The following is a 15,840-nucleotide window of genomic DNA, read 5'->3' on the forward strand; positions in this document are numbered from 1 at the left end:
AATTGTTATAAGCTGAGGGTCTTTCTTTTGTGCCGATCGAATTTGTTGGATTAATTAGGGTTCTACCTTAATGTTGACAATTATACTTACCGCACCATTAATGGACGGAGTCGGATGGCAATTTACTATTTTCTCTAACAATCTCATTTCTTGGATAATTAGGTGAGCTAAGACTCTCGTAGATTTTCTACTTTGAGCGTCGGCCACAACATTAGCTTTTCCTGAATGATAATGGATTGTACAGTCATAATCTTTGAAGAAATCCATCCATCTTATCTGCCGCATATTTAAATCCTTCTGAGAGAAGATGTATTTCAAGCTCTTATGATCTGTGTATATTTCGAATTGCTCACCATATAGATATTGCCTCCACATTTTCAAAGCGAATACTATTGCAGCCAGCTCCAAGTCATGAATTGGATATTTTTTCTCATATTCTTTCAACTGTCTGGATGCATATGCCACTACTTTCCCATATTGCATTAATACACAGCCTAAGCCTTTATGTGAAGCATCACTATAAATCACAAATCCCCTACTCCACTCAGGAATTGTTAAAAAAGGTGCTGAAGTTAATCAAACTTTTAGTTCTTGAAAACTCTCATCACATTCACTTGTCCACTCAAAATTGACATTTTTCTGTGTCAATCGAGTCAATGGGGTTGCGATTCGAGAAAATCCTTCTACAAATTTTCTGTAATATCTTGTCAATCCCAAAAAGCTTCGAACTTCAGTCACATTACTTGGTTGTTTCCAATTAACAACTGCTTCAGCCTTTGAAGGATCAATTGACAGACATTCCTTGGATATGACATGTCCTAAGAATGTCACTTGTTTAAGCCAAAATTCACATTTACTAAGTTTGGCATACAATTTATTTTCTGTTAATATTTGCAATACCATTCTTACATGTTGCTCATGTTCTTTCTGATTCTTGGAATAAATTAAAATATCATCAATGAATACCACAATAAATTTATCTAAAAAGGGCTTGAAGACCCATTCATCAAATCCATAAATGCAGTCGATGCATTGGTTAATCCAAAAGGCATGACTAAAAATTCATAATGGCCATACCTTGTTCTGAATGCTGTCTTGGGAACATCTTCACTTTTGATCTTAAGCTGATGGTATCCAGATCTAAGATCAATTTTTTAAAACACTTGTGGTCCTTGTAATTGATCAAATAAATCATCGATTCTAGGCAATGGATACTTATTTTTCACTGTCACTTGGTTCAACTGTCTATAATTGATACACAATCTCATGGTCCTATCTTTCTTTTTAACAAACAGTACCGGAGCACCCCAATGTGACACACTGGGCCTGATATTATTTAATAATTCTTCCAATTGTTATTTAAGTTCCTTACGTTCTGCAGGTGCCATTCTGTAAGGTGCCTTAGAAATTGGGGCTACCCCTGACAATAATTCAATAGAGAATTCAATTTCCTTGTCAGGCGATAATCTTGACAATTTTTCAGGAAAAACGTCGGGAAATTCTCGGATAAACGGAGTGGTATCCGAATTTATCTCATCATTCCTATATTCTTTGATATAGACAAGAAAGCCTTGACACCCTTTTCGAAGGAGGCGATTTGCTTGAATACATGAGATTAAATATGATGGGGAGTCTTCTTTGATACCTTTGATGTAAAATACTGGTTGATTCGGAATACTAAAGGTAACCATTTTCTTGTAACAATCAATACTTGCATGGGATGCAGAAAGCCAATCCATTCCTAAGATTACATCAAAATTTTGAATTTCTAAGAGTATTAAATCAACCAATAGTTCATTTTCTTTTATCTTTATTACACATGATTTGTACACTATATTGGTGTCATTTGAATTTCCCATCGGTGTGGCTACCTCTAGAATGTATTCTAATTGTTCTGGTTCTACCTTTAAGTGGCATGCAAAGTGTGGTGACACAAATGAATGAGTAGATCCAAGATCAATCAAAACATGAGCTATTTTTTGGAAGATAATAAGAGGACCTTGGATCACTGATTTTGAGGCCTGAGCGACTTGCTGGGTGATCGCAAGTACTCTTCCTTTCATTTGAGGCTTTTGAGCTATCTCTCCCTGTTTTGGAAGCTGTTGCATCTATAAGCTAGGACATTCTCTAATCTGGTGCCCCAATTTTCCACATTTAAAGCAAGCTCCAGTATTCCAATAACAAGGGCTCGATCCATGGTTTTTTCCACATTTTTTATATGGTTCTATTCGGCTTTGAAGTGGTAAGGGCATTGGCTTCTTGTTTGCCCTTTCAAACTGTTGATGCTTAGATGGTGTGGGTCTAACCTGACTTTTTTGATTTTTCATCTTTTGGTAATCTTCGAAATCTTTTTTGACAATTTGCGCTCGATCTACTATTTTAGCATAAGTTCTCAATTTTAAGACTGATATTCTGCTTCTAATAGCTGGTCTGAGACCCCTTTCAAATTTTTTCACCTTTCTTGCCTCATTATTAATCATATGTGGTGCAAACCTGGACAATTCAGTAAACTTGGCCTCATACTGTGTTACTGTCCGGTTTCCTTGGATTAATTTCAGAAATTCCATTTCGTTTTGGTCTCAAATAAAATATGGGAAATACTTTTCATTAAATGCCTCTAAAAATATCTCCCAAGTCAAGGGTTTATTTTCTTTGAGCAATACTCCTTTTGCCATTCACCACCAATGTTGGGCTTTTCTTTCTAACATAAAAACTGCCAAGGCCACCTTCCTATCATCAGGACATTCCATTACCTCGAATATTTTCTCCAATTGCATAATCCATCCCTCAGCTTCCAATGGGTTTACAGTACCCTTAGAATGTGGGTTCAATATCTTAAATTGTTCGATATTACTCCCACCATTTCTTGTAGCTGATTGCCTGGGTGGATTGTTGTTTTCCATCTGATGTTGCATTAGAGCAACCATATTTTCCAAGGCTTTGTGAATTCCTTCCATATTAGCTTCAGCTATTCGGGATCTTGACTTCGTCCCAGTCTGTACACGCAATAAATGTGATTTTAAGTATATTATTTTTAAATTTCCTAAGAATATTAAACCTATTGCTCTGATACCATATTTGTCATGCCCCAAGAATTTACAATACTGATATTCCTGAAATGTGACAGTCAAAACATATATACATCTCTTAATAGGACAAATTTACAGTGGCGAATTCTTACAAAGTAATAAAAGAAAGTTTAAGCACAACTACAATATCTTCCATAGTTGATCCCGATGAGCACGCAAAATAAAACCGCAGTTGTCCTGAAAAAATGTTTACCATAATTTGATGAGTTTGACTACTCAGTAAGTGATCATCATAATCCTAAAAATAATCATGAATGAAAGATATCAATATTTTCAAAAAGGAGATTTATTATCAGAAATGCATCAGCAGTTTCAGTTTAAAAAATGCATAATTAAGTACAATTCGAATAATTGAAATGCGTATATCATTTTAACGGCAGTGCATAATTCAAAAGATTTCACAAAATACTCTACTGGCGTCCCAAGTAGGTCACCTATATATCCCATCAGCGTCCTGATGGGTCCACTTAATCCCTAGTGGCGTTCCAGATAGATCCACTTAATCCCTACAGGTCTACTTATACCTCACCGGCGTACCAGATGAGTCCGCTTAATCCCTACCGGCGTACCGGATAGGTCCACTTATACCTCACCGGCGAACCGGATGAGTCGACTTGCATACTTAAAGTATTTCTAAATCTCTTTAAACATTCGAAAGCAGCAATACCATGTACTCAACATATCACTGAAATTATTAATATGAATTTCACTGAAACCATTAATAACAGTCACTTTCAATAACATTTCAAAATAACCAATCAAATATTTTGGGCTCAAATTTAGAAAGGTAGCAGTTCGTAAAGACATTTTAGCATAATTGTCAATCTAATATGTATAGAAAAACTCTTATAGAAATTCAAGAATACAGAATTATCACAATTTATGGGATGTCAATTCACAAATAAACATTTCACAGACGATGCTATAATCAATTGCAAAAATATCAGTTTTCAAACAATAAGGCAGTCATTTGCATATAAAATTTACAATGTCTAAGTATTCCAAAACAATAGAAGGAAATCTCATAATTTTACTAAAGCGGAAATATCACATTTATTCCTAATAATTTACATCATTTAGAATATTTTACAATAGAAAAAATATCACAATTTTTACTAAAAAGATTATTCTTCGAGACAATGAGATCGCTTATTTTCGATGACTATGGATCTTCGAAGCTAGTGTGGGACACCACAGGGTAATCCTACTAAGCTCATTATAGGGCCGTTCCTCCCATTCTCTCTCTCTCTTATTCTTATTTAGACTCTCCTCTATGCTCAACTTGTGGGTTAACTGAATGCGCAGATATGAGGAGATATAGAGGGAGATGAAGGGAGAGGCGGTGTATGAAGGAGAGAGAGAAGAAAATGGCATTCGTGAAGTGTCACGCCCCATGGTTGTTGAGTTTCCCTAAGTGGCCAAAACCAACTTTCCTTCTAAAACCCTAAAACAATTTATGGTGGACCTAAGGTCCACCCAAATACAATTGCACCATCCAAAACTTTTGTTATTATTGAAACATTTTTATAAAAAGCTAATGCTCCTATTATTTGGCATCCTCAAGAAAAAAAATGTGAAGTTATCGGCCAATGAATATTGGGCATAATACTAATCATTATGAGAGAAGACCAATTATTTTCGACATAATGAACTATCACTTCAAAATTATTTTTTTTCTGTAAGTATTTTATTTATTTCTTTTATTTTATTTATTTCTATTAACACCCCTAATATATATATATATATATATATATATATATATATATATATATATATATATATATATATATATATATATATATATATATATATATAGTTATTTATTTTTTTGAAAGTTTAGGATTGTTACATATTACTACAAGACAAGGGGTGCTTTTGTCCTCTCCATGCAAGGTAAAGTTGTAATTTTTACTTAAAGACAATGACACTCTACAAATAAAATTCTAGAACATTAACTTTAAAAATGCCATTGTATTTTTATAAAAATTTCAAATATGTCATTGTTTAATGGTGAAGTTACCTATTAAAATAATTTTTTAAACAAAAAGTAATGTTCTTTTTCATAGATACACTCATCATAACCTCTTATAATTTGAACCTTTGTATTTTGAGGGGTTGTTAACTCTAAAACTCTAGACAAACCTTATATATATATATATATATATATATATATATATATATATATATATATATCTGGGGAAGATACTATAAAACACTTATAGGAAAAAGTGAACAGAGATTTCGTCTACTCTCATCACCGTTCAAAGTTTATCACAAGGTCATGATTGTTCAGTAATGTTTTATTTTTCATTTTTTTTTAACAAATTGGATTGATCTGAAATTTGGAGTGTGTGTTCATAAAAAATAGGAGAATCTATGAAAAATATCAAAAAAATATTTTACGTGAAAAAATTGATTAAAATACCCCCGAAACCTTTTGAGGGTACTTTGGTCATTTTTTGTGAATTATTTTTTTTATATTTTTATTAGGTGCGCCTCATTAAGATGTACAAACGCTCTAAATTTTAGACCATTCTGATTTCTAGAAAAAAATTGAAAAATGAAATACTATCAAACAATAGGGACCGTGCGATGAACTTTGGAATGTATGAGGGTAGACGAAATCACTATTTATTTTCGCCTAAGGGTGTTGGGGAGACATTATATATATATATATTTAAAAAATATATATCTTGTAGTATTTTTGGGTACTATATAATCAGGGTTGGCATTGGCCTCGTCCAAAAAGAATTTTAGTTGGTCCTAGGCTGGGTCGGGCCCACCATCCTTCTTCAATGGTGGGCCAATCCTGATTATATATATATATATATATATATATATATATATATATATATATATATATATATATATATATATATATAGGGAAGATACTATAAAACGCTTATAGGAAAGAGTGAATAGAGATTTCGCCTACTCTCATCACCGTCTAAAGTTCATTGCAAGGTCATGATTGTCCAATAATATATATATATTTTTTTTTTAACAGATTGGATTGATCTGAATTTGGAGTGTGTGTTCATAAAAAATAGGAGAATCTATGAAAAATATCAAAAAAACATTTTACATGAAAAAATTGATTAAAATACCCCCGAAACGTTTTGAGGGTACTTTGGTCATTTTTTTGTGAATTATTTTTTTATATTTTTATTAGGTGCTCCTCATTAAGATGTACAAACGCTCTAAATTTTTGACCATTCTTATTTTTAGAAAAAAATTGAAAAATGAAATACTATCAGACAATGGTTTAAAAAACGGATCAGTGACCCGGATCGGGCTTCCAAAAAACGGATCCGGATCGGCGAATCGGCTATCCGGATCGAGAATCGGGTGAATCGGTCAGAATAAAGCTTAAAAAAAATTCGAAAAAATTATTAAAATTCATTATAAATATTGTTTTTTAGGAATTCAATAAAAAATGAGGGTACTCCATTAAGAATTTTCATGTTTTTGAATGAATATGCGAATATTGATATGTTCTTTCCCTGCATGAACCGCCATTCAGCATTTAATTTACAGTATTTCGTGCTCATCCTTACACTGTTGCTGTTGGGACTCGATATGTGAATAATATGGCTGGGATAGGGTGGCCTCAGAATCATCATCTCTCTCGTTTTCTCTTTGAATAATATGGATTAAAAAAACAAAAAAAACAAATTTTCAAAAAATTCGATCATGGATTAAAAAAAAAATCACAAATTTTCAAAAAATTCTATCATGGATTACAAAAAAAAATTCGATCATGGATTAAACAAAAAAAATCACAAATTTTCAAAAAATTTAATCATGGATTACATAAAATTCGATCATGGATTACATAAAATTCGATCATGGATTACATAAAATTCGATCATAGATTACAAAAAAAAACAAACAAAAAAAACAAACAAAAAAAAATAAAAAATTAATCGTGGATTACAAAAAAGGAAAAAAATAGTTCGATCATGGATTACAAAAAATTCAATCATGAATTACAAAAAACTCTATCATGGGTTACAAAAAAAGCAAAAAACAAAAAATTCAATCATGGATTACAAAAAAAAAAACAAACATTTCGATCATGGATTACAAAAAAAAAACAAACATTTCGATCATGTATTACAAAACATTCGATCATGGATTACAAAAAATTCTATCATGAGTTAAAAAAAAAAAAAAAAAAACAAAAAAATCGATCATGGATTACAAGAAAAGAAAACAAACATTTCGATCATGGATTACAAAAAAACAAAAACAATTCGATCATGGATTACAAAAAAATCGATCAAGTATTACAAAAAAATCTATCATGGATTACAAAAAAAAAAAAAAAAAAAAAAAAAAAAAAAAAAAAAAAAAAAAAAAAAAAATTCCGTACGGAATCGCCGATTCACTGTACAGAATCGTCCGGTTCTCTCTAGAACCGGACGATTTCCGATTTTTTGGGCGATCCGGTCCCTTTTCATTATTTCCGAGTCGAACCGGGCGAGTCCGGTTCGGCTCGGCGTTTTTTAAAACGCTGCTATCAGACAATAGAGACTGTACGATAAACTTTAAAATGTATGAGGGTAGACGAAATCACTATTTATTTTCGTCTAAAAGTGATGAAAATACATTATATATATATATATATTAAAAAAATATATATCTTGTAGTCTTTTTATGTTCTATATAATAAGGGTTGGCATTGGCCACGTCCAAAAAGAATTTTAGGCGGTCCCAGGCTGGGCCGGGCCCACCATCCTACTTCAATGGCCAAAAACAAGTCTGTCAGCCTGCTACCCAAGGTGGGCACATTATCTGTCCGGTATATGATTGCTACCCAAGCTGGGCACATTATCTGTCCGGTGTATGAAGGCTAACCCTCCGTATAAAACCATGTTGCATTCTTTTTAGCTATTGGGAAAGTTTCTCGTGAGCCAAGGAACTTCAAGATAAAAGAGTACGAAAAAGAAGATCCAACGCAAGAACTAAAAAGGAAATGTATACTATGATACTATTTACTTTAAGATACAAGAAGAACTATTAGATTTGAAATCGAGTGGTTGAAGATATATTATTGTTTGAGCATAAAGTTCAAGATAAAATTTTTTAAATGTTGTGATCTCTTTATTCTAAAAATAAATGGTCACTTGTATATAATCTCAATTAAAAATTAATGATTAAAAATTAATGATGTTAAAAGTTTGTGAAAAAAAAAATCAATTTTTAGTTTTTAAAGTTTATTTAATTTTTCACATAATCAATAACATCGATTCCAAAAAACTCGGATACGAAATCCATATTTGAGATGAATACGCCGGTCAGCCCATCCTTCATGACTGTACAAATTCATAGAAAAAAACATAGAAGGGCCATCACCAATAACAATAATTCAACTTAAATAAAAAAAATAAAAAGGCCCAATCATCAATAACAATAATTGAAGTAGTTCAATGGCCTCCAGCCTATAAATACGGGCACCATGATTCCACGACTACCACATCTGGATTCGCAATGGAAGTTCCTACTCTCACTACCCTCTTCTTCTTTGTAATGCTGGTTCGCCTCTCTCTCTCTCTCTCTAGCTTGCTTCTTTTTTAACTTTTTAGCGAGGTGTAATCTTTAGCTTTTCCATCACTTTTTTTCTATGCTGCTACTAATTTTTTCAGCTGTCCGTAGTTGGGCACTCCCGGAGATTAAGCCCCCAGTTATAGGCCAAATTTTTGAATCCTTAGTTAACTTGTGGATTATCTTTTATGTATCTTGATAACTAATATAAGCCTTGATGCTTCTCTCTTTTCTTGACCTATTTTTTTTCTATTTTTTTTCTTAGTTTTTATTTATTTTGAGATTTTTATGTACGGACTGGGTTAAATTACCAAATTTTGTCGTTTAGCTTATAAATACGGTAATTCTATCATCGAGGTCTTACTTCCCCATTGTTATTGTATTTTTTAAATTTTATTGTGGTTCGATCTTCCAAACATCAAACCTCTTATTTTTATTTATTTATTATAATTGTTTTGACATTTGTAAGGGGTATTATGTATATATATATCGAACCGCTCCATTTATAATGCAATTCAATAGCTACGACATGGGACTACCCTATATTTTTGGCCCATCCTTTTTTATAAGACAATAAGATATCACAAACATCGGATTGCCATTTTTCATAGTTTGTTATATTCTAGTAGTCTGAACTTACCAACATCATACCATAAATATTTTGGAAAAAAATGTCGTTAAAAAACTGTCCGATGTTCAAAACCTTGGATCACTAAACAATGCAAAGACATGAAAAAGGTAAGTCCTATATTTGAAACATCATATTGCCCCATAGACAACGTTCGGTCAAAAACATAGGATGGTCCGATATTGCACTTATCGGAATGCCATTCAAATGGCAGTTCGGTATATTCAACATTGGACCGACCCATTAATGTCAAAACAAAATATGATCAATTCAATATTTAAAATATTGATTGGGGGTTATTGAAATAAAAAAAGGAATGGAGGAAGTAGGACTTCACGAAAATATTACATAACTTAATGACCAAATAGTAAATTTGGTAATTTTATCAAGAATGTTAAAATCCGTTCTACTTTTGCTGACGCACTTACTTTTGCGTTCATACTGGTGCAGCTTACTCGTATTGATGCAAGGGTTTTGGAAGAGCAAAAGCTAGAAACCCCATCTACATATGCAGAGGGGTTTGATTTTCAGAACATCCCCCTTTACCTTAATAATAATGGCAAACAAAAATTCCAATCTACAAAGCACTTCGAATTTGAGAATCTCTTACAGTACTATACATATTTTGAAAAAGATGAAGATGGAAAAACCATATCTCAACATCCCCAAAAAACCCAAGACTTTGAATTTGAGAATCTCTTACAGTACTATACTTATTTTTAAAAAAGACGAAGATGGAAAAACCGATTCTCACCATCCCCTAAGTTCATCTCAAATAGCATCCACAACGGAGTTTGAACCTGAAAGCAGTGTCAAAGAAATGGACTCACATTTTCATAAAACCAGGCATGACCATAGTCCAGGACCGGGCAATGGTTTCTTCCACATGAAGGATCTCAAGGTTGGAAACAAACTTGACCTCTACGATATGGGTGATACAGTCCGGGAACCCACTTCCCCTCTACCACGCCATGAAACCGACTCCCTTCCCTTTGCATTTGCTTCACTCACTGATATCTTGCATCACTGCTCAATCCCTCCAGACTCACCTGAAGCTAAGAAGGTAGCGAGGAACTTTCACATATGTGAGGCTCCCCAAGTTGGAAACGAACACAAGTTTTGTGCCACGAGCCTGAGTCCATGTATGACTTGACCGCATCAATCTTAGGGCCTAAGGCTAAACCCCAAGTGTTGGCAACTACCGCGTACAATGGAGACAATCGTCCTCCCCTTTTGCAATCTTATGTTGTGAAAGAAATTCCGGTTCGAGTAACACCACCATCTGTGCCGGTTTGTCATCCAATGACTTACCCGTATGCTTTGTTTTTTTGCCATGCTGTGACTAAAACCACAGCTTTGATGGTGAAGCTGGAAGATGAGGATGAAAGCAAGATTGATTTTGCAGCAGCTTGTCACTTGGACCCCTCTGATTGGGACACCAACCATGTTTCTTTCAAGGTGCTCGGCATCACGCCAGGCACTGAACCTGTCTGCCATTTTACTCCAAAGAATATTCTGAATTCTCTTGAGGCGGCCATGTGATACTGATCCAGATTCATGTTGGATGGTATGAATGCCATTGTTTGCATGTAGTTGTGTTTGTGTGTTTGTAAAAAAAGCATTCCCTAGTTCGAAATAAGGTGATTTTCAACCTTATAAGAGGTGCTTCTATTCGCAGTGTCATGATTGTAAACCCATCTATGTTTGTAGTAAACCCATCTATGTTTTTGTACTGTTGTTTTTGCAATAAAACATTTCTTTAAAAGAAAAAACTTTGTTTTTCTTTAACAAAAAATACACTCTTTTTCTTTCTTTTTTTTTTTTTCTTTTTTTCTTTTTAATTTGTTAGCAGTTGGGGGAACATTATGATGGAAAAGCAAAAAAATACACTTTGTTGCCAATTTTCCATGTAATTAATGGTGGCCCCTATGTAATAGAGAAATGATTTAATTAATTTTCCAAGAGAGAAAATTTCGGTCTAACATCAAAAGCATAACGTCAAAACGTTTTTCTTTTTCTTTCTTTCCCCTTTCTGTCAATATTGGTGAAGTTATTAGGAGATTGGTCTTGGGTGGTCAAATTAAACCACCTCAGGCCTAATATTGAGTTATAAAAAAGGAAATGTTACTAAATTATCCTTGGGAGAAAACTTTTCAAAAAGTTACCATTCTGGCATTATTCCAATTCAGCTATCGTGCTTTTTCATAGGTATTTTAATTTTTTATAATATTATTTATAAAAGATAGTTATGAGGCAACCTTAATAACAAGCTTTCACTCACTAGGTCTTTCAAAATCGCTCAAGCTACTCCATGTGCCAATTCACGAGCCTCTTTATATATATGAAAACCGTCATCGTACTACTTCTTGGTTAGAGCAAGGATCTAATGCAACGGTTGTACACTTCAAGAAAACCTTGTTTTGAAAGAAAGACCTGTATGATTTTTTGCTGGCGAAATATAAATTTTTTTTTTTTTTTATAATAATCACCTCTTATAATTTTGGCAACGAGATCACTCATAGATAGCCTTATTACAAACAATAGAAATTCCAAAAATAAATAACACATCAATAAAATAAATCTCAACTACTTGAAGCCATTCATACAACGTAATACTGTGCTTGAGAATATAAAATAAAAGAACTAACAAATAAAAGAAAAGAAGCCGGAGATTGCCTCAACCGGGCTTTTTACACCCCACACCGAGTCACCACATCCAATGGTGCGGGATCAGCAGTCTAGCTTCAATCTCGAACTGGAAAAGCTAATTTCAGCCAAACTAGATAACCACCCTTAAATCTTGACAAAACCCTAACTCCAAAATAATTAGGCTCAAACGCTAATTTTTCTAACCCTTAGATTAGATTATTGAGAGAGATAGTCTCTATGTCGGGGCATGCCCCCTAGGGTCTTTTTAGGAGAGAGAGAATAGAGAGAAAATCAGAGAGTCGAGAGAGAGGGGCGTGGCTCTTAGGGAAGAGAGAGAGAGAGTTTATGGGAGAGAGAGAGGTGTATAGAGATAGGGGATAGCACCCCTATTTATAGTGAAATTTAGGTCTAAGGTTCCTTTAGGGTTTCCTATAGTTTGCCTCTTTCTTGAGATTGAATGTAGACCATTGATCAAGGTGACTTGTGGGGTGAGAGATCTGAGCCATCCATTTCATAAATGGGCCATCAACATTATGGAAGGTGCATGAACTATTATCCCCCTTTCTTTAAACTATTTTCCCATCAATATATTTAAATAAAATAAATATCATGTATTCTATGAAATTGCATGATCCATCTCACATACTCTATAACAATATATCAACAAAAATCAAGTAAATAAATACTACCAAACATGAACAAGATAAGGTCAATATTTACTATCTATTCAAATTGACCATATCCTTTTAAAACAAACTTGCCAAAATACAAAATAAGTCATAGTCATTATTTCCTTTCCAAGATATGATATAAGATGCGATTTCCAAATTTAAACAACTTACAACCAAAATCAACAAAGAGTATCCGAGAGGGTGGGGCGTGCCACCCCTATGTCGTACGTGTGGGCCCCTACCCACATGCCACATACACATGTACACCATGGGCCCCTGTGGATTTTTTATAAAAATATATATTATTTTAAAATTGAATAAAATAATTTAAAATATATATTCGATTTTTTAAAACTTTGTAAGATCAATAACTGTATTTTTATAAGTCCAAAAATCACAAATAAAATATTGAGAGATTCAATAAAATTCACATAATAAAACTAAAATCATTTCAATAATAAAATGAATACAATTAAATTAATATAATGGGAAAAAGATCCATATGGTTTTAGGAATTCAATCTGTAATAATGGGGTACTCCACCTTCAACTGTGGACTATAGACCACACTAGCTTTATCGAACCGACCCAGTGTTTCCCATGACCCACAGTCTAAGCAGGGGCTCATTAGAGGGTCACCAAAGTCAGGTCGATGAACCAAAGGGTCGCAATCCCAGTCTTTGGATTACAGGTCCTCCCCTAGAGACGAGTCAAGGTCACCACGACCTGATGCGACCAGTGCTTTTTAGCGTATAGGGGTATCTCTTGCACATGTATACGTTTCACCCAAAGGTGGATATCTGGCTTTCCCGAACGATCTATCAATATGCATGACGTGTGATGGAACATGGATGAGGTTTTGGCCCCTATCTCAATAGGCGTACCATCACACACAAAGGTCACACAGTCCCTCGGCTCTCTCATCTAGGCCTAAGCTCCGACGTCATCAAGGGCTAACCTAAAACCCTCCTCGGTTAATTCTTTATGCCCAAGTACTTTGGGTGTTTCAACTGTCTAGCCTAGATCGATAAGTACAGTCTGGTATATGCAAACATACCAGATTAAGTTTATGTTTCACTATAATGAAAGTATTTCAATACACACTAATAAGGCCTTTAAAGGCCACATAAACCCAACATGTTTGTGGTATTTGTATGACTTCAAATTTTTCACACACTCTCTCTTCATTTCAATAATCAATCCCCCTAAAAAGAAAAGTTCATTTTGAACCCTAGATATGGTCAAAATGAGTTCCCTCCAAAAACTAGTATAGACCATTCATTTTGTGAATTTCAAGATCTTAGCCTTTATATACTCAAAATCTTTTTTTTTCTTTTTTAACATTGTTTATTTAATGATAATAAAGCCATTCAAAAAAATTGGAAACGAAAGAATCCTTCTAAGGCCTAGATCTAAGCATTTCACCAAAATAAGTGGCCTATGTTAATTGAGCTAAAAAAATATTTTCTAAGTTGTGTATTGAAACTTTTATTTTTTGTGATTGCTCATTAAAATAAAAAGAGTGTATATATTAAATTTTGGATCAAACAAATGGTTGTAAGATAGATTTTTAAGGTTGTTGCATCATATTACTATAAAACCGTTGTATGAAATCATTACTCCGTTAGTTTGTTTGGGTGTTGAAATTATTGTTGTGGGGCGCTCACTACATCAAGTATGGATTTGGGTTATCTCGATTTGTCAACATAATATATGTCTCTCAAAATAAGATATGGAAACAATCTCTCTCTCTCTCCCTCTCTCGTAATAAGGTATGAAAATAATGTTGAGATGAGCATCGCTATGGAAATCTCTCTCTATAGTACTTTATACTTTTTGAGTGTTTTATATAGTTCAATTTTTGAAGAAATACATGATACTTTCGAGTATTTGTCGTTGCCTATGAAATAATGGTTTCGCTCACACTTCCAAGGTTATTGGCTAGTTATTGGAAGGTGCTTGAGTATTTGGTCAAGCTTGTGATATTCCAAGGTATTATGTATGGTTTAATGATCTAATAAGACTTGTATTATCATAAGAAAACTGTGTTCAAGGAGTAGTCTAGACATAGAAGCAAATACAAGTGCATAAGACTAAAGAGCGTGAAACTTTGTTCAAGAGTGACCTAAACCAGCGGTTTAAAAATTGGATAAGTGCCTCGGATCGTTCACCCTAAAGCCCCATCTGGATTGGTGAATTGGAGGTTCGGATCGGGAATCAGCCGAATCGGTTGGATTCGGCAATAAAAAAATCCAAAAAAATTATTAAACATTATTACAAATATTGTTTTTAAAGAATCTAATAAGAAATAGAGTACTACATTATTAACTTTCATGTTTTTCACCAATATGCGAATATTGAGATGTACTTTTCCTGTATGAATTTATATTAACCATTAAATTTACATCACATAAAAGAAAAATCATAGAATTAGCATACATAAATTATATAATTATATATGGACTACAATAAAGATTGGAATAAATCGATGAAAAAATAGCCACCAAAATATCGAATTGACAGAAAATCCTAGCCCACTAAAAAAGTCCAAATTATTACAACATAACTAACTATAATACAAAATAATTACAACCTAACTAACTATAATATTATATACTGAAATTGAAATTATTGGTTTACAATTTATAATTATTTTACTATGCACATAATAACAAATCTAAAATATCTTATAATATCATCTAATTTAAAATATATTATTGACAACTGTAAGAAAAAATAGTATATTACATAATTTATAATGAAAATAAATTATTGAATAAAATACAAGATTTGGTTTTCAATGTAGAATTTATTAGAATGTGTACCAATTTTCCAAATTGCACTTTTTTTTTTTTCAAAAATCTAATTTTTTAAGTTTCTAGAATAAATTTAGTGGAAGAGATTGTTAATAGAGAGAGATTTCAAATGATCTCATAGTACGCACCCTATCTTTAAATTAATAATCCTAAATTTATGTTAAAGACCATCATGTTTTAAAAATAAAAAATATAAGTAGACCATTTATTCCTAGGTAAAAAAAAAATTACTAATAGGCATTCAAATATGAGAGAGAGAAAAAGAGCTAACATACTTCAAGCCTATATTGTATTACCTTTACTTATCTAATTAAGGCTTATGATATCATAGCTCAAATGCGTGCTTGAAAAGCATGATACTTGTTCTATTACTTTTTAGTTCTTTTTTAAAATTAAATACGGATTGTATACCTTTTTTTTTTGTGACAATAAGGCAACTTT

At 33.0% G+C, this 15,840-nt stretch overlaps 1 pseudogene across 1 annotated transcript; it reads left to right on the top strand.

Moving 5' to 3' along the window:
• The first annotated feature begins 8,573 nt into the window (after positions 1–8,573).
• LOC110006952 (BURP domain-containing protein 6-like) lies at positions 8,574–11,036 on the top strand (annotated as a pseudogene). Its single transcript, XR_016056997.1, has 2 exons — positions 8,574–8,627; positions 9,715–11,036. The product of XR_016056997.1 is annotated as a BURP domain-containing protein 6-like (transcript).
• Positions 11,037–15,840: the final 4,804 nt, after the last annotated feature.

The sequence above is a fragment of the Amborella trichopoda genome, chromosome 6 (assembly GCF_054954075.1).
Source record: "Amborella trichopoda isolate Santa Cruz 75 chromosome 6, AtrichopodaSantaCruz75HAP2 v2.0, whole genome shotgun sequence".
Taxonomy (NCBI): Eukaryota; Viridiplantae; Streptophyta; class Magnoliopsida; order Amborellales; family Amborellaceae; genus Amborella; species Amborella trichopoda.